Source organism: Rhineura floridana, chromosome 21 (genome assembly GCF_030035675.1).
Source record: "Rhineura floridana isolate rRhiFlo1 chromosome 21, rRhiFlo1.hap2, whole genome shotgun sequence".
NCBI lineage: Eukaryota > Metazoa > Chordata > Lepidosauria > Squamata > Rhineuridae > Rhineura > Rhineura floridana.
Genome location: NC_084500.1, coordinates 12,628,696 through 12,651,387, shown reverse-complemented (window position 1 = coordinate 12,651,387; position 22,692 = coordinate 12,628,696). Strand labels below are relative to the sequence as shown.

The 22,692-nt window shown below is 45.1% G+C and overlaps 1 protein-coding gene across 9 annotated transcripts in view; it reads left to right on the top strand.

The window, feature by feature from the left end:
* Positions 1-574: 574 nt before the first annotated feature.
* CUEDC1 (CUE domain containing 1) overlaps positions 575-22,692 on the top strand; it is an 81,013-nt gene continuing 58,895 nt past the window's right edge. For 5 of the 9 annotated variants that reach the window (XR_009759854.1, XM_061604994.1, XM_061604993.1 and 2 more), the window contains exon 1: positions 805-994. The gene's annotated coding sequence lies outside the window, so the exon portion shown is untranslated. Of the gene's footprint in view, positions 781-803; positions 995-19,283; positions 19,314-22,692 lie in introns of those variants that run through there. The other 4 variants (XM_061604988.1, XM_061604989.1, XR_009759855.1 and 1 more) reach the window with 4 other exon arrangements.

Here is a 22,692-nt window from a genome sequence, read left to right as displayed (position 1 = left end):
CAGGGTAAATGAGACGTCACCTTCATGGCAAAGTACTCTGGTCTCCCAAATCCTAGTCCCACACCTGGCTTCATTTCAGAATTCTTAAAATCAAAACTTTCCTGGTGAAGTTTAGGCCCCTGAGAGAGAGATTTGGGGGAAGGGAAGCTTAGATGCTCAGCAGTTTTATCCTGGTTCTATAACTGCAATTTCACAAGAGGTGGTGAATCTTGGGGACCTGTCAGTGCAGGGGCGTGGTGTGATCATGAAGTTGCCACTACACTACTGGCGTAATTCCCAGGATTCTTTGGTAGGGAAATATGCTTTAAATGATGCGGAATCCACGAAGCCCTAGCCCAGGCTGGGAGCTAGCCCAGCTCCTTTGTACGTCCCTCCTCTTTCTCTCTTCTCCCCCCCCTTCTCTACATACTCCGGTCCCCCTTTCCTCCTAAATCCGTGCCTCTTGCAGGCCGGTGGCCATCCCTACGACGAGGGGCTGCTGCTGCTGGTGTTTGCAACACAGCCGCATTTCAAGCAACCGGCCGCTAGGGTGGGAGGGAAGAGTGTGGGGAGGAAGAGAGCTTTGCCTGCCCTTACGTTTCCCTCCTGTGTTTGGAAGGGATCAGTGATCCGGGAGGGCGAGCGTTCAAGCCCGCAGCCACTGCCATTAATAATAACAACAATAATAAAAACAAATAAATTAACATTAAAGGACCGCCTTTTCCAGTCACCGATCTACCCCCGGCCTGCCTCTCAGGACTCGGCTCCGGAGGAGGAAAAACTGCGAGGGAACCAACGTAGGTAGATCGCGGGTGGTGGGGGCATAGGGGAGGGGTCGGCGGCAGCAGCAAGAGGAGGAGGCGGTGGCTCCTTGCGACGCCCAGCGCGTTTTTACCAGTCAAGTCTTCTGCCAGCCGAGCCGAGCTATATCCTCCCCTCCCTCCACCAGCAGCCCGCCTGGCTGGTCCGGAGCATGCCGCGCGTCTGCCCGCCGAGCTCGCCTGCCCCGGCGCGGGTAAGCCTTTGGAGCGTCGGGCAGGGCTGGGGTGAGGGCGGGGAGCCTCTTGGAACGTTGAGGGACGGGATTGTTGCTACTTCGGCGGAACTGCCGGTTCCCTTTGATGGGCGCCGAACGTTCCATCGACCTCCGGGAAGGGGGGGAAGGAGGCAGGGAAGGAAAATCGCCCGTCTGCCACCCACCGGCCGCCGCCAGCCCGGATTCCGACGCTCGTTGCAGCTGATCTTTTTCCTCTACCCCATTTCCCCTCCCCTCCAGAGCGGCCTGTTTAAGCCTCTGCCTCTTCCCTCCGTCCCCCGTTGCTCCTCGGGCCCTGTCTATTTTAGCAGGCGCCTTCTCGGCTTTGCTGGCTGTCTGCCCTCCTAGAAGGACCTGGGACGGGAGATCCCCGTTCCCTTCACTTTCTTCTCTTCCAAGGGATCATTTCTTCTCCCGCAGTCCCCATTCCAAATAAAAGAGAGGGGTGTGTGGTTTGGGGGGCGCAGATAGAGCGTCTAGTCCAGTTTTCAGGGTGTGTGTGTGTTGTGTGTGTATGCCTTTCAGGCATATCAGCTGTGATTTGGGAGGAGAGATTGGCTAGCAAGCATGGCTGATGTTAGGAGCGAATGAAGGAAGAGGGTTTTTTTTGGAGGGGGGTCGGTCTGTTTCTTTTTTGACACCTGCCTTTCCAAGTTTACTTGATTCTGTTTGCGGGTGGTGTGTGTGCTTTGGATAGGGTTGGGACCAACAGAATGTTCTCCCCGCCCTGGATTATTTAGGAGAGCGGTATAGAAATTGCCCCTAGAATTTTATTCATTCTCTCTCCCTCCCTTAGGCTGCAATCCAAGCCAGGCGGAAGCGCCGTTGGGTTCAGTGGGACTTCCTCCCACGCAAGTGTGTATTGGATTGCAGCTTTGCTCTTCTCCCAGCTCCTGGCCCAAACCCAATTTCCCATCCCCATTTCACACACGTTTGCAGGGGTCCACTTTTTGCTCCCAAATTTGTTTCAAGCTCAGAATAATAGTAATCATAATAGTGATGTTGATGTTTGTTTATTTATTTATTTGCCTCTTAATTGCAAAAGTGGGTTCTAAGCGCTTTACAAGTATAAAACTAATTACAAATACACACACACTGTTACACATAGCTAACAATACACAGTAAAACAGTTATAAGCACCTGCATTTAAAATGTGCAATAAACCAAGCCCATTCACGCAGGGCAACAATTCAGAATCCAAACAGCAATTAAAACAATGAGATATAGTGATGGTAAGAAGTGTTTGCATTGTGCCTGAGTGTTCAGGTGCATCCTTACAACTTCCCTGTTGGGTATGCCTGTATTATTATCTGCATATAGCAGGTGGGATAACCAAGCCTGGGAGATAATGGCATTTTTAAGGCCACATGGTTCTCAGGAGAAAGGAGAAATGAACTGATTTGACTCTGGCTAATAGCCACTATGTAGTGCCAGTGCTTACTTTAAAAAAAAGAGAGAAAATGAGTTTTGAAAGCCACCTTGGCAGGATTTATATCCTGAAAGGCAAGATAGAAATAACTGCAATAAATAAATTTCAACGAATGCCAAAGGGACGTAGTTTTGGTGTGTTTGTTCGTTCCTTACTTTATTTTTATCGTTGCTGTTGTTTTAATTTATTACCCGCCCTTCACCCTAAGGTCTCAGGGCGGCTTCCAGCAATTTAAAATAACAATATTTTGAATGCACCTATGTGGTTCCATTTCTGAAATCTGTCTCTGCCTTGTTATAGATGCATTGCTGAAGAAGGAGAGGGTAAATCTTGTTCGTTTGTTTGTTACAACCTGGGCCATAGGCCATTGCATATACAATAGGGAAGGTCTCTTAGGAAGGGGGTGGATTTCTTAAGAAAGTACAGAACTCCTCTACCTTTGTGGCAGCCAAAGCCCAGACGAGTGTTTTCTCAAAGGCTGGAATGACAATAAAACAAATAGAAATCTTGCCATTTGGGATCCACCAGACTCCATTGAGCTCTTGGGCTAAAGTTGGAAGCCACTGGACGTTCAACAACAGTTAATGCTAATCAAAAAACAAAGATGTAACTTAAGCTTCTTAAAACCGATGCCGTATATATCGGACCTCACAATTCCGAAATATCGGAAGGCATTTACTAGAATGCGATTTAATGTCCTACCCTCATCGTTGTTAGATGGAAGATGTCTAGTCAGAGGCAGCATGCTTCTGAAAACCAGTTGCCGGAAGCCTCAGGAGGGGAGAGTGTTCTTGCACTCGGGTCCTGCTTGCGGGCTTCCCCCAGGCACCTGGTTGGCCACTGTGAGAACAGGATGCTGGACTAGATGGGCCACTGGCCTGATCCAGCAGGCTCTTCTTATGTTCTTATGTTCTTAAGATATAATAATACCCCCTGTCAGGAGCGTCTCTGCCCATGTGGATCCGGAGAAATTGAGACGAATGCACACGTTTTATTCCGCTGTCCATTCTATCACTCCCAAAGATCATATATAATTCTTCCTCTCATAGACTCCAGATCGCCCAGATCAGAAGCCCTTTGGCTAAATTACCTATTAGACGATCACTTACCTGAACGCACTTGGGCTGTGGCCAAGTATTCCTTAGCTGTAATAAATCAAAGAAAAGATATTCAAAATAAATCTGTCTAGTTTTAAATTTTATAAGATTTTAAAAGAATAATGATTTTATGATAAAGATATTAATAGTTAATTAAATGTGCTTGTCGTGTTATTAAGAACAATAAGTTTGCTCGAAGAAACTTACCTTTTATAAGATCATCCAATTTTATTTTAATTTTGTTAATAATTACTGCTGATAAATGATACATGTATATTCATTTATATTGTATTATGTTAGTTTAAATATATTTTGCTATGATTGGTCTTGGGACCGTAATAAAGGATGATGATGATGCCACTGGACTGTCAAGTTGGTTTGCGAGTTCCTGGACGGTACTGTTATGATTTAAAAGATGGTCTGAATCACTCTCTGCCAATCAGACTTTTGCACCCCAGCTGAGCATTGATGCTGTTGTCTGGCAGATAAAATGGCACATGCAGTTAGCAATACTAGCATTTGATAGACTGAGATGATGTTGCCTGTTATTCATATGCTGACAAAGCTTCCTGTGATGGTTTTGTTTTTATGGTATGATATGAAGTAAACCTTTGGGTAACAAGTGACTAATAAGAACATAAGAACATAAGAAGAGCCTGTTGGATCAGGCCAGTGGCCCATCTAGTCCAGCATCCTGTTCTCACAGTGGCCAACCAGGTGCCTGGGGGAAGCCCGCAAGCAGGACCCGAGTGCAAGAACACTCTCCCCTCCTGAGGCTTCCGGCAACTGGTTTTCAGAAGCATGCTGCCTCTGACTAGGGTGGCAGAGCACAGCCATCACGGCTAGTAGCCATTGATAGCCCTGTCCTCCATGAATTGGTCTAATCTTCTTTTAAAGCCATCCAAGCTGGTGGCCATTACTGCATCTTGTGGGAGCAAATTCCATAGTTTAACTATGCGCTGAGTAAAGAAGTACTTCCTTTTGTCTGTCCTGAATCTTCCAACATTCAGCTTCTTTGAATGTCCACAAGTTCTGGTATTATGAGAGAGGGAGAACAATAAAAATAATAGCAGTGCATGGGAACTAAATGCAGGAATTGCATTTCCGGGAGAAGGGTGAGACCTTGTTTCCGAGAAGAATGTTCCTTCTCTTCGCTTTTTGATAGGTTCAAATGTTGCCTGGGAGTTTTCATTGTAACTGTTGTCACAGTGTTTTATGCTATTGACTTGTTGGTTGTTGCTGATGAGATGCCCATCAAAGGATGTTTGCAATATTCTTGGAGTTTTCAAACGTGCAAGTAACGCCAGTGGCAGAGATGGGTAGATCGGTCCATTGGCTGCTGAAGTCAGAATGCTCCTCAGCTTGGCCCTGAGAGAGCCATTTCCTTATTCCTGCTCTTTGTGGAATAGGGCAGACCCGTGGGTCTGATGCCCTCAACTTCTTCTGTTTGGGCTGGTGAAGCATTTAGAAAGAGCAAGTTGATAGGCTCACTTGTGGATATCTGAAACATATTCTTCTCCTCCTCCTCCTCCTCCTCCTCTTGATCCCGGTGCAGAAAATGTGTTTCTATGTTCCTTTTCACTCCCAGTGAAAGTCGTGGAATGAATTTGTGGCAGAGGCTGGATTCAGTTTTGGGACTCCTAGATTTGAAGTTCAGCTGGCTTCATGCTGTTGTGTTAAGTAAAATGTTAAAACCAGCAGTTTGTTTTGGATGGTTTGAGGGCTGAAATGGTGTTGAAGAGCCAATGGAGGCTGGTCCATAAGGGCAAATGGTGTGTTGCCCCACCAACCTCAGCCTGCTCTCAGTCAACCCCTGCTTGCCTGCTTTCTTACTTACAGCTAGTCTTGCCCTTGTAGAACCAGCAGGGAGGTGGACAGAGAGAAAACCAGTTAGCTGGCCGTGCCTGCCATTGGCTCTGGCTCACCTGCTATTTGGGCTCCCTGTCTTCCGCCCTACCGGTCCCAAATGGACACCACCAGCCACCAATGGGAAGAGGCATGGGCAGAACTTCCTGTTAGATGGAAAGAAGGATTCTGTCCCCACAGAGAATCCCCACAGAAGCCTTTCTGTTGGTTTATAATTTCTGCCTCCAGATTCTTGAGACTGTGTTTCCAAGCACCTGTACATTTGGGGGGTGGGCAGGGGGACTGGAAAATATCTTACAAAACAATGAGATGGCACTGATTTCATTTACAGAACATATTAACCCCCCTAGCTATCATAAAACACTGTTAGAGTAGAACAGAGGCAGCTAGCAAAAGGGGGAAAAAAACCTGCACACGTTTAGAGCATAGTTTAACAGCCATAAGGTCTAGCAGCTTGTTAAGTTCTTTTTTCAAAAATGAAAGCTATAGCCATCATTTCTGGCCCTGGCCAAACATCACCGTCCACCTAGGGCTTCTCCGACAGAGGGCGCAAGGAATCAAAATCTTTCAGTAAGTGTTCTCTTTTCACTCACTGCTCTTCAGTATGGGCCAAAATTGTCCATCCTGCCAATGCATGATAAAAAGTTCTGTTCAGTTTGAACATTTGCACCCTGCTGCATGTAATGAAATTGGTTCTAAGGAAGAGAAGAGATTCTTACCAAGGTTTAAAAACAGACTTTTCCAGTTTGGTCCCATCCAGATGAAGCTGGACTACAAGTCCCATCAACCCTGACCATTGGCTATGCTGGCTGGGCTGGAAGGAGTTTTAGTGTAATATCATCTGGAGGCACATGGATGGTTTAAAGACCTGTTTTTGGATAAACTTCAAGTTAAATTGCCAAATTAAATTTCCAAAAAGCAGCATGTTTTAAGACCCTTTGTTGTGGTTACTTTGAAAAACCCCATAATTATCATGATACAATCGGTTAGAACACGCAGCAGGTTAGAACACACACCTATTTTTTATTTTTGCCTTTTGGCAAGCATAGAGGCCCATTTAATAGTTTATAGCAGTAGCTGATTTGTGTGACTCGGGCTGTGATCCTGTGTATGTTTTCCTGAGAACAGGCCCCAACACTGAACGCGGGGAGACTTCACTTCTAAGTGAACATGCCTAGAATTGGGTTCTAGCTCTGAAGCACCACCTGTGAGCTGGCCTGAGATACAGGTGCTACAGAGGTGTGGTATGGAAGCCAGGTAGCATGATAGATGGATGGACTATGTCTCTGGATTTGATTCCTGTATCCTCAGTGTCTCATAGCATGTCAAACTTAATTTGGAAACTGTTGCTGACAGCCTGGATCACAGATGTCTGTTTTCCAAAATGATGTGGTTTGCTTTCCTTTGTTAATAAGAAATATACATTCTTTGGGCTGACAGCACTCTCTGCTTTGGACTAACGTCTGCAAATGTTTCCAACTCAGAAATTCTCTTTACATTAAAGGTGAAGAGAAGTATTTTTTGCAGGTACAAAGGGCATTTAATACTGCAGTAAAAGAGCATCTAACACTGCAGTAATATATAAATTTGAAGATCGCTTATGGCAGCCCTCCAGATGTGTTGATGAAGGCTGACCTAAGGGGTGTGTGTGTTTATGTGCAGCAGAAAACTACCTCCATTCCACTTCCTGAATCTTATCCGCCTCCTCAGATTTTGTTTTCCTTTTGGTCACTTTAATCTTGGGTGCTACAAAGTTTTTAGACTGCTGTACCATTGGCTGTTAAAAGAATCAAGATGAACTTTGCAAGAACTGAACTGCTGGATCTATCCATAGAACACCTTGCAAGAGCTTATCTGCTTGTTGAGTGAATTACAGAGGAGACCTACATTTTAATCTTTGCAAGCATGCACATTTTAAATCTTAAACTCCGGGTACAACAAGGTGAGGATGCAAAGAAAAGGGCTAACAGTTCCATCTGTTCAACGGAGCTTTGACACTGAGGCTGTAATCCTATGCACACCTTCCTGAGAGTGCTATGTGTGACAGTGGGACGTACTTCTAAGTAGACATGCATAACATTGTGCACTGTGCGTTTCTTAGGCTGAAACCCTGTGTTTAAATCACTTTGGAAACAGGAAGTTTCAAAAACAGATTGTGGTACGAGATGAAAGGTGAATCCACTGTTCTAAATGGGAGTCAGAGTCAGAAAGTCCACTGGGTACATCAGTGTCACACTCCATATTTTGATAGTGACTGTCTGTGTGTTAAATGTCAAATGGCTGGGCTAAATGCTACCCAGGGAAGGAATGAGATACGTGTGTTACATATCAAAGGTATTGCTGTCTCATAATTCGGGACAACTTATCATAAAATCATAGAACTGTCGAGTTGGAAGGAGCCTATTAGGCCATCGAGTCCAACCCCCTGCTCAATGCAGGAAGCCAAATTAAAGCATCCCTGACAGGTGGCTGTCCAGCTGTCTCTTGAAGGCCTCCAGTGATGGAGAGCCCGCCACCTCCCTAGGTCATTGGTTCCATTGTTGTAACGCTCTAACAGTTAGGAAGTTTTCCCTGATGTTCAGTTGAAATCTGGCTTCCTGTCACTTGAGCCTATTATTCCGTGTCCTGCACTCTGGGACGATCGAGAAGAGATCCTGGTCCTCCCCTGTGTGGCAACCTTTCAAGTACTGGAAGAGTGCTATCCTATCTACCCTCAGTCTTCTCTTCTCCGGGCTAAACATGCCCAGTTCCTTCAGTCTCTCCTCATAGGGCTTTGTTTCCAGTCCTGATCATCCCCGTTGCCCTTCTGCCTCTTGAGGGTTCTCTTTCAGGAAGTGGATTCCCACCCACCCCCTCCGGCTCCTCTGTCCCTCTCATCTGCTGCCAATAATTTCACACCAAAAGCCCTCCAACCCCTTACCAAGAAAAGTCAAATTAATCTGTCCTTGGCACAACCTATTCCTGCACCAAATATTATTGCTTTAAACCAGCCTTTCCCAACCAGTGTGCCTCCAGATGTTGTTGGACCACAATTCCCATCTTTCCTGACCATTGGCAATGCTGGCTGAGGCTGATTGGAGTTGTGGACCAACAACATCTGGAGGCACACTGGTTGGGAAAGGCTGCTTTAAACATTCGAGGCTGGTCCATCAGGGCGAAGGAGTCACTGCCCCACCAACCTCAGTTTTCCCTCAGCCAGACCCCATCTGCCTGCTTTCTTACTGAGAATTAGTATCTGTGTGTGTGTGTGTGTGTGTGTGTTTGTGTGTGTGTGTGAGGGAGAGGGAGAGGGAGGGAGAAGAGGGGCACTGGTCGGCAACTTTCTCCTCCTCAATCTCAGTGTTGCCCTTACAGAACTCAGCAGGGAAGAGGATGGGGGCAGGATAGTCATAATAACAATTATTATAATATAATTATAATATATTATTATAATATAACAATTGTATCCCTTCCTTTCCTCCTTTACTGGCTGACCTGTGGGAGAATCACTATTTGGAAAAGGCCCCGCAAGTAGGAATGATTGGGCAAACCACATGATAAATCCAGATCCATCAAAAGGTTATAAATATATTCTCAGGAGTAGATAGGTCATTATATTATGCTTTGTTACAACCGCAAACTGTGCATGTAGTGATAAAAGTGACTCGTATATTGTATGTATATTGACCACTGAAGAAGACCCATTTAGGGTAGAAACGCATTTGGCCCACTAAGTATTTGTTTGTTGCATTTGGTTTGTCACAAAATTATTGGCTACATTAGTTGGCATTACGATATATTCCATATATATGTCAATAACATTTGAGTTTTTAAGATATTTGATCTTATTTATTTGCATTCTCCCTGTATCGTTATATATACATAAGCATTAATTGTTTGAGATTAAAGTTGGATATTTTCATTTATTTTATTAACTTTGATTTTTTTTTTGTATCCCTGGATACTCAAACCCAATTCTGTATTGCTATATATTTCTGTAGGCTGGGTTTATTCTTCCTTGTTCTTTCATCTCTGTGAGTGGGAATTTGAACCTTTGCCACTATGCCGCATTGGCGCTCCGCTTGTCATTGGCCCTGGCTCCACTTACTGTTGGGCTCCCTGCCTTCTGCCCCACCAGTCCCAATGTTGTGAGCATCTTTTCTCCCCCCCCCCCATTCCCGTAGAGGGGTGTGTGTGTGTACATTGTGTGGCAAAATACTTTTCTCACACTCCCAATCAGACCAGCATTCTTCAGGAAGACAGAAGCTGCCAAACTTGTTCTAGGAATCTCTGGACTGAACGTTCCAGAGATAACACGTGTGTGTGTGTTTAACAGGCTGGCTTGTAATGTGGTGATATAGGGATGGTAGCCAAAATAATCTGATCTTGGCGGTGGTAGCCAGGGACTCCAAGCCAGCAACCTCATGGCCTGTGTGAGGCTGGGGTCTAGCTCCATCAACTATTTGGGACTGGATATTATAATTATTACCTTTTCTCCAAGGAGCTCACGGTGGTATACATGGTTCTTTCCCTCCTTTTAATCCCAACAATCCTGATGTGGAAATGTGGAGAACGGAACTTTTTAAGACTGGAAAAATGAGATACTGAAATGGACAGATTCACCCATGCCTAGGTTAGGCTGAATGAGGATCAACCCAGTGTCAACTAATGGGTTTCATGGCCAGATGTTCTGGACTACAACTCCCATTATCCTTTGTTGTCTGATAGGAGTTGGAGGCCAACAGCCTCTGGAGAGTCGCCATTCAGAGCTCAGAGGTGATTATCTCAGCACATCTGATTACATAAGCAAAGTCTGTGCACAGTAATGGGCTTGGAGCATCGTTGGGGCAGAGGACTGAGGTAGCTGATTGTTGGTTGGTACTTTCCTCATCTTTTTGTTTTAAAACCAGGCAGGGTGAAATACTAAGACAAAGATACAGCTGACAAGATTCAGTGAAAAAACCAATTTAGGGAGCAATTTGGATTGCATGGGAAATGTGTTTTTATCCTCTCTGCAGCTCATGAAGCTGAGCAAACACAGACGCAGTAATTTCTCCAAGGCCACATCTGTGTGCCTTCTAGAAATGCTGCTCTTGAGTATTTGCAGTCTTTTCCGCTGAACACCTTTTGCGGCCTGATCCTTATTGCAATGGCCTGGGAACTAATGTCCTAAATCCAAAATAAATTAAAAGGTGTTCCTTCATTTACCACAACACAATCACTTCCTCCTCTTGCCTCTAAACCCTGGACTGACTATTAGTTTCCTGGCTTGGGTTGGAGGGAGTTGTTATACTCTTGTTCTTTCACCATCTCAAATCTCTCTTGCAAGATTTTTAATTTAAAACCCAATTAGCGGAGCACGCAGTTGGAAAGTGGCTGCTTTCATTGTTGATGCCTGCGGAAGGTGTTTTGCAGTGGGCCTTTTTGTATCAGGAACGGATTTGGGAGTGGTGACCATGTTTCTGAGTCTTCTAAACAATGATTGGTTTGGCTGCCAGGCTGTCACAGAGGGACCGAGCAATCAGAAGGCTTCTATTGGTTGTGGTGCTCACATCCTGAAAGAAGGGGTGGGACAAGTTGAACGGGATAGGGAACCTGTGGCTCTCCAGATGTTGCTAGACTCCAACTCCCATCACCTCTGACCACTGGCCATGCTGGCTAGGGGGCTACCATCTGGAGGGCCACAGGTAGCCCATCCCTGGCCTAAGGAACTGTAGTGGCCCTGGGTGTCCTCTGGAAAAGCCATCCTCCTTTCCTTAACCTGGGCTTCACTAGGTAGGCCAAATTAAATGGCTTTGTAGTTGTGCCCCAACTTTAGCCCACTGAATTGCTAGCTGTTGAATTACCAGATTTGTAGGACTGTTTAAACATTTTAGAAGGACAGAGATACTTGGGGTTCCAACCTATGCAGCTCTTTCAGTCATAGGGACAGAGTAAGCTGCTTTATATTGAGTCAGACCATTGCTCCATCCAACTCAGTATAGTCTACACTGACTGGCAGGGGCTGTCCAGGTTTTCTGGCAAGGGATATTCCCAGCCCTGCCTGGAGATGCTGGGGATTGAACCTGGGGCGTTCTGCATGCAAAACAGATGCTCTGCCACTGAGCTGCGTGGATGATCATCTGCCTGTTGTGTGGATTTCTGGCTGTACCTCAGATGTGATAGAGCACCTGCTTTGCACGCAGAAGGTCCCAGGTTCAATCACCAGCATCTCCAGGCAGGGCTGAGAGAGACTCCTGCCTTGAAACCCTGGAGAGCTGCCAGTCAGTGTTGACAGTACTGAGCTAGATGGAGCAATGGGTCTGACTCGGTATAAGGCAGTTTCCTCTGTTATTGACCTAGACTGGGGGAAGCACCATCACATCCTTCGCTTCAGGCAGCGAAATATCTCGCACTGGCCCTGATAACCAGCTGGTTCTTTGGCTGCTTGCGTTTCTCAAAATGTCAAGGCAGGCGGGCTTTGTTTGCTTTAAAGATATTTTGTTATTAAAATGTTTCTAAAGATGGTGTTAGTGTTTTATCACTTGTTTGCTGCCCTGGGCTCCCTTTGGGAAGAAGGGTGGGATATAAATTTAATAATAATAATAGGCTCGGCTCAGCAGAAATATATTATTGTGCTAGAATCCCCATTTACAAAGGCTTTGTATTCCTTTTAGGAAGATGGTGGAGCTGGCTGGGCTGCACATTTTTGAAAAATTCAAGCCAGTTCCTTGCTGTGAGGTATCTCTCTGGCAGGTGGGAGGAAAGCAGGAAATAGGAATGATATTCAACCGAAAATAATATTTCTCTGGGTGCTTTTGCAATGGCCCCACAGTTAATTAGGTTGTGTGTGTGTGAGTCACTCTCAATTCATCCTTTAATTAGGATAGGTTGCCAGCTCTCTGTGTGTGTTGGAGTTGTTGTAGTGTAATGATTTAACTGCAGCTGTTCCTGGAACTGTGTTTTTAATCTGTGGGTTTTTTTCGCATTGTATGTTTAATGTAGTTCTCATTTTTGTAAGCCCCACTGGATACTTATTTGTAGAAGAGCAGGGTGGTGATGATGATGATTATACAGCGGAAGCTAGTTATAAACCCTCTCACTGTACCGTGATTTCTGATATACCGCTTGTATGACCATGTCCCCCAAAGAAAATATCTCTGGCTGTAACCTTTTCATTATAATGTGGAACCCCTATAAGGCTGGTGCATCCTTTGTCTTCTGACCCCTGTGTTAGAATGAGCTTCCACTGAATAGCCAAGAGACTGAACTACAGTAGGGCCCCACTCATACGGCAGGTTGGGTTCCAGATCCCCGTGGAAAAGCGAAAACCTCTGAAAAGCGGATCAGCTGTAGTGCGGGGGTCTGGAACCTAACCCTCTGATTACGCCAGAAGAGGAGATCAGCTGTAGCGCGCTATAGCTGATCTTCCCCTCCTCCAGCTTGATCAGCTCCAGCGCAGGAGTCTGATCGTGCCAGAAGAGGAGGGGATCAGCTGTAGCGCTCTACAGCTGATCTTCCCCTCCTCTGGTGAGATCAGCTGGAGCGCGGGGAGCTCCAGCCCCTCCTCCAGCTGATCGCCCCACTGGTGCTGTATTAACAGGGCACTGAGAAGCGGGGTCTACTGTACAAGTCAGGGGATCCCCAGTTTGAATTTTGCCCCTACATGAATTTTCTAGGTGAACATAAGAGTCTAGCAGGGTTGGTTATATGCTCTTTGGAGGTCCTAGGTTCAAATAACTTTATTTACTTGCTTGAAAAAAAATGTACTGCCTTCAAGTCAATTCCGACTTATGGCAACCCTATGAATAGGGTTTTCACGAGGCTGAGAGGCAGTGACTGGCCCAGGTCACCCAGTGAGCTTCATGGCTATGTGGAGATTCGAACCCTGGTCCCCCAGGTCATAGTCCAACACCTTAACCACTACTTATTTGCTTACTGTGTTCATATCCCACCTTTCTTCCAATGAGCTCAAGGTGATATATATGGTTCCCTTCCCTCCCCATTTTATCCTCACAACAACCCTGTGTGGTAGGTTAGTCTGAGAGACGGGTGACTGTCCCAAGGCCACCCAGTGAGCTTCATGGCTGAGCAGAGATTTGACCACCCAGATCCTAGTCTAACCGCTACACTCTACTATTCAAGCATGTACTGAAATACGTGGTAAGGATGCACATGGTTCTGAAATTCAAAAGGTCATCCGGAATGGTGCATTTTACCTTTTAAAGTGGCTGCTGTCTTTTCCTGTTTGCTGGGATCATTATCCAAGAGCTTTCTGCTGATGCTCTGCCTTTGGAGACTTGGCAGATGGGTGATTGAAGGGGGTGGCGGAGAGAGACGGAGTGGTGGCACCCTGATGAGGGAATGCTCTCCCCAGGAAGGCCTGCCTGGCACCTACATTGATGTCATTTTAGCCCTATTCTGGGGAACCTGCAGTCCTGCAGATGTTGGTGAACTACCGTTTCCATCTGCCCCAGCCAGTATTGGCAATGATCGGGGTAAGAGGACTTGCAGTCCTGCTACGGATTCTCCACCCATGACTTAGCCATACGCCAGCGGTGCGGAACCTCTGGTTCATGGACCAATCTTAGTCTTCCAGGGAGTCCAGTTGGCCCACAAGGCTATTTTACCCTAACCACACCTAACTCCCCATCAGCTGACATCACTTGTGATGCCATCTGATCTGCAGGCCTTCTCAAGTAGCATTTATCCTTTTTAAAGAAGTTGAAGGGAGAGTTGTTGCTGTGCATCCTTGAGTTTTTAATCTGCTGTTCTGCTGCAACTTCGTTGTTGTTGTTTTCCTTTTTTTTTTGTCCTTGTATTTTTCTTGCTAACAAGGGTGCAAATGTTGAAAGGGCAATTTCAGCCGTGGTGCTTGGCACCGCTCTCTCTGCCTTGCACCATAGAAATGGTTTGCTGCTTTGGCTTGATCTATGCCCGTGCTGTGGAATTTGTTTCATGTAAAACAGGCCTGCCTTATTTTCCCAGCTGCAAGCTCCAGCATGCAGCCGTTGCAAACAACACACTTGGCGTGCCTTAGTTGAAGGCAAACTGGACTGCCTTTTGAGTGCAGAGGGTTTGCTCGGTCTAGCCTTTGCCAGTGTGCAGATGCAGACTTTTTCAGTGGTGTGTGTGCACATACACACACACACCCCCACTCTGACCCAAGTGGAACTTTTCTTTTATTCAACAAAATTTACATACTGCTTGATTGTAAAAAAACAAACACAACCTAAGTGATTTACACAAAACTTTAGCATTATCAATAAAAATAGTTACAAACAAGTAATTAAAAACATTTTTTAAAAAGCTATCAAAATAGCCGTGCGCTAGAAAGAGATTAAAATGCATCAACATGTATGTGTCTGGCTAAGCCTTGCCTAAAGAGAAATGTTTCAAGCAGGTGCCACAAATAATACAGCAAAGGTGCCTGCAGCTGCTAAGAATGGCTGAATACTTTCTCAGGCTCTGATAGGCTCCCGTCCTGGTCTTCTGATTGGCTAGAAGCTACACATGCATTTTCTAGGTCAGGGATAGGGAACCTGTGGCTTTCCAGATGTTGCTGAACTGCAACTCTCATCCCAAGCAGCATGGGCATTGCTTAGGGATTATGGGAGTTGTAGTCCAGCTATAGCTGGAGGGCCACCGATTCCTCCGTCCCTGGTTCAAATTCCTCTCTGTCCTAAATCAGGTCTACCCCAGTCCTAAATATTTAGGCTGCCTTTGACTTCTGCTTTCCATCTTTCTCTCTGATGAGCTAGTTTTCTCTCCTTCTCCATACCCACCATCCAGATTCCCTGTGCATAGAAAATGAGCATGTTTCTGTGCATAGGGAAACACCAAGAGAACAACAATTTAATATCATGAAGGCGCTTGGTAAAAAAAGCTGATGAACACAGAGCAGCCATTCCTTGAGTGGAAGTACTCTTTCTGGCTGACCTATCTCCCCAGAGTTTGGGAAGGCCGGAAGGCTGGAACTTGACATTCTGGCTTTGTTCTTCTTTCAGTGGCAGCGCTTCTGCTTTGCCAGTAGAAGGTCCCAGATTCAATATTGAACTAGATGGGCTAACGGTCTGAATCAGTGTAAGGCAGTTTTCTGTGTTTCTATTTAAAGCAGCCCTTAATTCAGAACCATGAGGACTGGAATCTTGCTTTATGTGTCAAGGAAGAGCTGCAGCTCAGTGTGTAGAGAACCTGCTTTGCATGCAGAAGGTCCCAGCAGGGCTGGAACAGAGACCCTGGTCTGAAATCCTGTAGAGCTGCTGCCAGTCAGTGTAGCCAATACTGAGGTAGACAGACAGGGGTGTAGTTGTGCAGGGTCTGGGGGGTGGGTCTTAGACCCTTTACTTTTTAGGGGAGCAGGGTCCTAGCAGGGTCCCTATGTCTCCAGCAGCCTATAAGCCAATCAGTATGAAAGGAGAGTGTGTTAGCCACTGAGAAGAGTCTCCTAAAATGCTTCCTTGTCCTTTCCTGCTGATTGGAGCCAATCAGGGTGAAAGGAGGTGAGTCAAACACTGAGAAGACTCAGTGTTAACACTCTCCTCTTTCATGCTTATTGGTACCTAGGCATTAGCAAGGATCTCATTCTCAACCGCACAGCAAAAAAAGTAGAGAGGAGGCATAGCTGCACTTCTGAATTTGCCACTACACTACTGCAGATGGACCAAGAGCCTGACCCAGTATAAACCAGCTTCCTGGCTACTATAATCTTTCTTGAGATCTAGGTTCCCCAACTGTGACCCACAAGCTTCATTCAGGTGGTCCGTGGCATCTCCGTATTAAATATCCCTATTGTTTTTTAATTGTATTTTATTGCTTCTTTCATTTCTTATCTTGTGTTTTATGGTGTTACAGTTTGAGTTCTGTGGATTATGAATTGTAATACAAGAAAAATACAGTGAAAAATCATGCAGCTTCGAGCACACTGCGTTACAATCACTGTAAGAGGCAAGACCCTCAGCAGTTTTCAAGTGGCTCGGGGGGGGGGAAATTTGGGAACCCTTGGTTGAGACAGTTGCTCAGATCAAATCCTTTATTTGCATTAGCCACAAGCCATTGCAACTGGAATATACAAAAACAATACAAAGCAGATATATAACTTAATCAAATTATCCTACTAAAATGCTAGCATTTTATGTAGGATGCCGGCGGATAGAATTGATATATCCAAAACCCATCATTGTGAGAGAAATGGACGATTAAAACTATCAACAACAAAAAACCTGTATCAGATTAAAACTCAAGGTACCATTGTACATCTTGTTCTAATTGTTACGTATCTTCAAGTCGATTACGACTTATGGCGACCCTATGAATCAGTGACCTCCAATAGCATCTGTTATAAACCACTCTGTTCAGATCTTGTAAGTTCAGGTCTGTGGCTTCCTTTAAGGAATCAATCCATCTCTTGTTTGGTCTTCCTCTTTTTCTACTCCCTTCTGTTTTCCCCAGCATTATTGTCTTTTCTAGTGAATCATATCTTCTCATTATGTGTCCAAAGTATGATAACTTTAGTTTCATCATTTTAGCTCAAGTTATAGTTCTGGTTTAATTTGTTCTAACACCCAATTATTTGTCTTTTTCGCAGTCCATGGTATCTGCAAAGCTCTCCTCCAACACCAAATTTCAAATGAGTTGATTTTTCTCTTATCCGCCTTTTTCACTGTCCAACTTTCACATCCATACATAGAAATCGGGAATACCATGGTCTGAATGATCCTGACTTTAGTGATACATCTTTGCATTTGAGGACCTTTTCTAGTTCTCTCATAGCTGCCCTCCCCAGTTGTAGCCGTCTTCCGATTTCTTGACTATTGTCTCCATTTTAGTTAATGAGTATGCCGAGGTATTGATAATCCTTGACAAGTTCAGTGTCCTCATTGTCAACTTTAAAGTTACATAAATCTTCTGTTGTCATTACTTTAAGTCTTCTTGAGTTGTTCTAATAGCACCTGCCAAAAACTTCGCAGACATTTCTGTCACCCTCTGCTCTTGGCCTGCAAGGAGAAAAACCACACAGAAGTTAGTTGAACGCCCTGGGAAAGATGACAGCAGCGGGGTCGTCAGCTCACTTCTCAAATCTCTATAGAAAGAGCGGAACAGCATTACATGGGCTACTGTTTCAACACTACCATCTCTGCATGGGCATACACGATTTTGCAGTGGGATTCTTACAAGACACCCTTCTAATATAGCTGGCCATAGTATATTCAATCTTGCTCTAGTAAAAGCTCTTCTATATTTAAAGATTATTAGATTTTTGTAAATAGGGTGCCGGTGAGTTAAGATAACTAAGCGGGAAGCTGTATATACCATGGGCGGAATTTTCTTATAGCAGCCAAACTGCTTCGCTGTTCAATGTCGTAGAGGCACTGTTTAATTAGAACTCTTGTGTTACTAGCCCCTGAGGTTAGTAATTGCAGAGAAAGTTGCTCCTTTACCCCTCCCCGCTTTTTTGTAACATAAAAATTCCTCCCACCCCTCATGACAATAGAGTCTGCTTGACCCACTGGCTCAGCCTGTCCCTCCCTCCCCCCTTCAGTTTCTAAGCTGCCTCCCTTTCTAGCGCTGGACCAGCTGCTGTGGAGGATGACTAGATAATTCATGGCAGCAGCTGCTATCATGAAAATCCTGGGCAACCAGAGATCACTGCTTGCACAATCCCATTCGGTGGTAACCTTGTCAGCTGCGGTCCTGCGGGGACGGCCTTTGCGCTTGTGTGACAGCACTGCTCTCCTATAGCACTGCTGTTGCCAGACAGCTTGTTGCTTTCTTTGGTACATACCTCAGATGGGCCAGGCAGGCATTGAGCCAAAATTGCATCTCAGTTGTTTCCCTTCTGCCTTGCCTCAGGCAGCCAGCATGCCAGGGATCAGCCAGCAGTAAAATCTGGTCTGTCTTTTAAGCACAATCCAGGTTACTAAAGCAATTCTTAAAAGGCTGGTATTGCCTTTGTAGAAAGCCACCGGCTCCCAGCAGTGCTTAGAGATAAAGGCCACATCTGCACCACACATTTAAAGCACTATGATGCCACTTTAGTGGTCATTGCTTCCCCCAAAGAATGCTGGGAACTTGTTAAGGGTGCTGAGAGTTGTTAGGCGGGACACACACACCCCGTTTCCCCTGTCACAGAGCTAGAGTTCCCAGAATTCCCTGGGAAGAGGGATTGATTGTTAAACCACTATAGGAAATGTAGCTCTGTGAGGGGAATTGTTGTTATATGCCTTCAAGTTGATTATGACTTACAGCAACCCTATGGATCAATGACCTTCAAGAGCATCTGTTATAAACCACCCTGTTCAGATCTTGTAAGTTCAGGTCTGTGGTTTCCTTTATGGAATCAATCCATATGGAATAGGGGTTGCTTAATGTTTTGAGACGGTTCCTGCTTGGCAACGTGCAAATGGAAAATTAAAAACTGGTGACTGTCTTGGCCTTCGATGAAACCTCATGATGCTTCATCACTGCACACTGACAAATACGCAGGATGCTTTTGGAAATGGGGAAAGAATGAGTCTTAAGAATGTGGCGTTTGTCTGGCAACCGAGGAAGGCAAACAGGATGTACAGTACTAGGAGACCAAAAGGGCGTTATCTTTGGATTTGTCATCCACATTCAGCTCCTGGGTTTGGGGTGGCTACCACTATCCCCCACCACCATCACTTCACAGATACTAAATCTAGCATTTCTGAACATTCAATATACTACTATTATTGAGATATGCAGCATTGTGTGTGTTTTAAACTATTGCTCACAATTTCTCAAAGCTAGCTGTTTCACATCTTGCCAGACTGTTCGAACACAAAGAGCCTTTCTGGATCGGACCAAAGGCCCATCTAGTCCAGCATCCTGTTTTCACAATGGCCAACCGGACGCCCCAGTGGGAAGCCCACAAACAGAACTTGAGTGCAAGAGCAACTCTCCTCACTTGCAGTCCCTGCTATTTAAGGTATTTAAATTGGTATTTAGAAGCATACTGCCTTGGACAGTGGAAGGGGAACATAGCCATCATGGCAGGTAGCCACTGATAGCCTTCCTTTCCATGAACTTGACTAATGCTCTTTTAAAGCCATCCAAGTTGGTGGCCATCACTTCCTCTTGTGGGAGCAAATTCCATCGTTTAACTATGCCCCGTATGAGGAAGCTATTTCTTTTGTCTGTCCTGAATGTTCTTTTGCTTGTCCCACAGACTGCAACATTTATTTTATTTCTATCTGGTATTTATCTGCTGCCTTTCAAGGCAAGTCCCTACCCAGGTAGCCTACACGCATGAGTAAATCCCCAAAAGTACACCTATCTATTAGAAAGTGATATCTTTCTAATGGCCAAACTAAAACAGCAATCTGAAACACTCTAGGGGTCAGCATAGCAGATCGGATAAAGCTATTTGAAACAGACAGTTTAAATCGGCCTTCCTCAACTGGGTGACCTCTAGAAGTTGCTGAACTCTACCTCCCACCTTTCCTGACTGTTGGCCATGCTGGCTGGGGCTGATGAGAGCTGAGTCCAACAACATCTAGAGGGCACCAGACTGAGGAATGCTGGTTTCAGCAATTAAAGTCCCCAGCCCAGCATGTGAATTAAAAGCAGACTGAAACAGTTTTTTTCAAGCCTACTTAAAAGGTGGTAAAGAAAGAGCCAGAGGTATATATCCTTTGGAAGGAAGTTCCACAAATAAGCATGGGTTTATTTTGCTCTAAAACAGGTGTGAGGAACCTCTGGTCTGCCAGACGTTGCTGAACTACAACTCCCATCAGCCCCAGCAAGCATGGCCAAAAACCAGGGATGATGGGAGTTGTGGTTCAGCAACATCAGGAGAGCCACAGGTTCCCCACACCTATTCTAGCTGCTAGCTGTTCAATGCGTTGTCAGGGATGGGGAACCTTTTCCAGCGCAAGGGCCGCGTTCACTCGTCAGCAACTGTCCAGGGGCTGCAGGCCAATGGTGAGAGTGGCCAGAGGCAAAATGTAGGTGGAGCAATGGATGTGACTCTTACCTTACCTACACACAGAGAGAGCCATGCACATCTGTCTCTCTGTTCTCCATCCGTGTAAGCAAGGGGCATTATCACCATTCAAGGACACATTTCAGCCTGGCAAAAGCACCGGAGAAGGGTACAGAACAATCCTGATGAGAGTGGCATGGCCTAGGAAGAGTCTTGAGGGACGGACACAGTGACCTGGAGGGCTGTGTTTGGCTCCCCTCTCCTGCATTAAGCAAAGGGATCTGGCGGCATTCTGTTTCATCACAGCAGTCTCCTAGCAGCTGTCTGTTTCCCTGGTTTGAGAATCAGGTCTTCTCTGATGTTGAGACGGCTGTTGAGACCAGATGCAGCTGCTGAAGCTGGAGAAGCAGTAGTTTGTGACTCCTGGTTCCACCCTTTTGGTGTCTGCCGTGGACTTGATTAGGCGCAAGGTAGTAGAGCCCAGTGTGATCAGAGGAGGTAAGTCCATAGTCAGCTGTACAATCCATGACATGATCCTTACATTCTGTCTGCTGCAAACATGTCCAATCATCTTGGGAGTGAGGAGAAGCAGTTCTATAACGTCTGTGCATGCCTTTTTACTCGTTATTTTGCACTCTGGGATGTTGCCTGTCTTAGAGATGGGGGGGGTAGGTGGAAGATGCTAGACCCGGTATGGGGAGCTTTTGGCCTTCTAGACGTTGCTGATCTACAACTCCCATCATTCACTTTGAATCCCAGATTCAAAGTGTTGGTTCTTACCTATAAAGCCCTTAACGGCATCGGACCGCAATACCTGGTGGAACGCCTCTCCCGCTATGTACCTACCCGCTCGACGTCGAAGGCCCTTCTCCGTGTTCCAACGCATAGGGAGGCACGGAGAACGATAACTAGAGCTAGGGCCTTCTCAGTGGTGGCCCCCGAACTATGGAACGCCCTCCCTGATGAGATACGCCTGGCGCCTTCTTTGTTATCTTTTCGGCGCCAGGTAAAGACCTACCTCTTCGCCCAGGTATTTTAAAAATTTTAAAATTTGAATTTAAAATTGAAATTTTTTAATTATGTTTTATTGTGTGTTGTATTTACATCCACTTGTATTTTAACCTGTTTTATTATGCTGTACACCGCCCTGGGAGCTTATTGCTATAGGGCGATCTAAAAATGTAATAAAATAAAATAAAATAAAATAAATCATCCCTGACTATTGGCCAGACTTGTTGTGGCTGATGGGAATTGTAGTTCAGGGCCAAAGGTTCCCCATACCTAGACTAAACTGTGCTTAGGGATGGGTGAATAGCAATTTTGCTTTCTCTCCGATTCTTGTTTTTCCAGTCTTAAGTTCAGTTCCCCACATTTCCATATCAGTTTGTGTGTTGGTTTTTTTAAGAACTCACGAAAATTAATCAGCATTTTCGTGTGGGTTTCTCTTAATCTATACGTTTTTGTAAGCAATTTTGCCTAATGTACACATTTTTTGCAAAGCAGTTTTCCTTAAGATAATGCATTTTTGTCTGGTTTTTTTTTCAAAATTCATGCATTTTTAAGGACACTTTACCCCAGTATTTTCATTTTTGTACACATTACTTGGCTGGAGAATGGCACTGCAAAATTTGGAGGAGTGCACATTTTGAAGGATAGCTGCATTTCAGTTCTCATATAGTTTCAGAATTAGGTAGGTTTGCCTTTAAATGTGAACTGAAACACATTTCTCCTCCATCCTTAAAACTGCTGCTGCTGCTACTACTAGCAATAAGAACACTTCAAGAACAAGTGAAATCTGCAACAAAAAGTTGCAGTGTGGAGTGCTTCTGAACACTGTTCTAGCTACTCTGTTCTCCCCTTCTGGTTTCCTGTTCTCCCTAAAAAATGCTCAGTCAGCATGCTTTGCCCACTACTAAGCTGTTTTTTTTGAGGTGTGTGTGTGTCTTTGGAGCTTTTTCCTAAAGTTTTTTTTGTACTTCTGCAAACACCCTTGGGGTTCCCCTGAGCCTGCTGACACCTGGTGTTTGGATGAGTGCTGTTTTGGCTATGAAAAGATTGGCACTCACAGCCGGAGCATTGGAAATAGAGGGAAGGATGTTGTTGCAGTTGGTGTGAACTGTTGAATCTAGACTTTTGGGATGGCGGGTTCAAATGAATACCTATAGCGATCTGTTGTGTTTGATCCCAAAATACAATCAATCATTCTTTAAAAAAATAAAAATGAAAAACCCAAGCATGTCGATGTCATACAATCATTCTGATGATGCTTTTATTGGGCAGCATCCACCTTTTGTATAATTCATGCTCTTGTTAACCTCCCAGCACTATTAAAGTTTAGCATGCAATTCATCTTGGTTGTTGGTGGAAAAAAACTATCATTGCT